The sequence below is a fragment of the Salvelinus sp. IW2-2015 genome, unplaced genomic scaffold (assembly GCF_002910315.2).
Source record: "Salvelinus sp. IW2-2015 unplaced genomic scaffold, ASM291031v2 Un_scaffold1774, whole genome shotgun sequence".
NCBI lineage: Eukaryota > Metazoa > Chordata > Actinopteri > Salmoniformes > Salmonidae > Salvelinus > Salvelinus sp. IW2-2015.
Genome location: NW_019943150.1, coordinates 4,860 through 6,779, shown reverse-complemented (window position 1 = coordinate 6,779; position 1,920 = coordinate 4,860). Strand labels below are relative to the sequence as shown.

The 1,920-nt window shown below is 42.8% G+C and overlaps 1 long non-coding RNA gene across 2 annotated transcripts in view; it reads right to left on the bottom strand.

Moving 5' to 3' along the window:
- Nucleotides 1–1,100, bottom strand: part of LOC139024676 (uncharacterized) — a 2,371-nt gene extending 1,271 nt beyond the window's left edge. For both annotated transcript variants that reach the window (XR_011476010.1, XR_011476011.1), the window contains exon 1: nucleotides 729–1,100. This is a non-coding gene — a long non-coding RNA (uncharacterized lncRNA). The remainder of the gene's footprint in view (nucleotides 1–728) is intronic.
- Nucleotides 1,101–1,920: the final 820 nt, after the last annotated feature.

The window sequence follows — 1,920 nt, the reverse complement described above, 5'->3', positions numbered from 1 at the left end:
CACGAAAAGAACACACACAGGACAGACAACAGACAGACAGACAGACAAGAGAGACAACACACACACAGACAGACAGAGACAGACACACAGACAGACAGCAGAGCCAGACACAGACACAGACACAGGACAGACACACACACACACAGACAGACAGGCTATATGTATTTCCTCCTGGCCTGTAGAGGGCGGTGTTGTATATGTGGTGGTGTATATTATACTTCAGACAGTGTAGTTACGAACCTGAAGATAAATATCCTCAGAGTTTTGTGTTGAAATGATTGGGTCTCTTTCCATGGTGTAAACGAGATTTCCAAATGTTTTATTTGTAAAGTACTGTATGTCTTCAAAGTTACAAATGTTGATTATGAAAATATGTCCAGTACTTTGTTTCAACTTATAGCTGTATTAATAGCTCAGGAGTTTAATGTGAATCTCCTCCAGAACAATGGGGCCAGTATAACCAAGTCATTTGCTTCATGAACGTGGGCTAAACAAACCCCATCGGTCCTCAGATCTCTACATCCTTGTCTTGTGTTAATTATACAGTATATAATCAATGTTATATTACAGTATAAATCAATGTTATATTATACAGTATATAATCAATGTTAAATTATACAGATATAATCAATGTATATTATACAGTATATATAATCAATGTTACATTCCGTGGCACACACTATGTCTAGTCCCAATCGGCCACCCTATTCAACCGTACATGGTGCCACTACTTTAGACCAGAGTCCTATGGGGCCCTATTCCCTATATAGTGCACTACTTTAGACCAGAGCCCTATGGCCCCTATTCCCTATATAGTGCACTACTTTAGACCAGAGCCCCATGGAACCCTATTCCCTATATAGTGCACTACTTTAGACCAGAGCCTTAGACCCTATTCCCTAATAGGCACTACTTTAGACCAGAGCCCTATGGCACCCTATTCCCTATATAGTGCACTACTTTAGACCAGTCCTATTGGCCCTATTCCCTATTATAGTGCACTACTTTAGACCAGTCCTATGGGGCCCTATTCCCTATATAGTGCACTACTTTAGACCCAGTCCTATGGGCCCTATTCCCTATTATAGTGCACTACTTTAGACCAGCCTATGGGCCCTATTCCCAATAGTGCACTACTTTAGACCAGTCCTATTGAGGCCCTATTCCCTATATAGTGCACTACTTTAGACCAGTCCTTATGGGACTATGAACAGAATAGGGTTCCATTTGGGACGCACCCAAATCAAATGAAACATAACAGAAAGGAACATGAGGTGAATGTGGGAAAGGACGAAAAATAATAAAATGTTTACTGTCAAATACAACACATTTACTTCCACGTATATCAACTTTGCAGCATGCATTGTATTTAGACAAAACACCAAACAGATCAAAAAATATACATTGCACATTCTTTAGAAAGGGCCTCGGCCTGTGAACATACATCATGTCCTCATGTGTGAGGAAAGAGGAGGATGATAGAGAGAGAGAGGAGAGAGAGGAGGATGAGAGAGAGAGAGGATGAGAGAGAGAGGAGGAGAGAGAAGAGGAGAGAGAGAGAGGAAGGATGAGAGAGAGAGGAGAAAGAAGAGAGAGGAGAAGAGGAGGATGAGAGAGAGAGAGAGAAGAGGAATAGAAAGATGAGAGAGAGAGAGAGAGAGGAGGATGAGAGAGAGAGGAGATAGAGAGAGAGAGAGAGGAGGATGAGAGAGAGAGGAGGATGAAGAGAGAGGAGAGAGAGAGGATGGAGAGAGAGAGAGAGAGAGAGGAGGATGAGAGAGGAGAGGAGGAGGAGAGAGAGAGAGAGGAGATGAGAGAAGAGAGAGAGAAGGAGGATGAAGAGAGGAGAGAGAGGAGGATGGGAGAGAGAGAGAGATGAGGAGAGAGAGAGAGGAGGATGAGAGAGAGGGAGGGATAAGA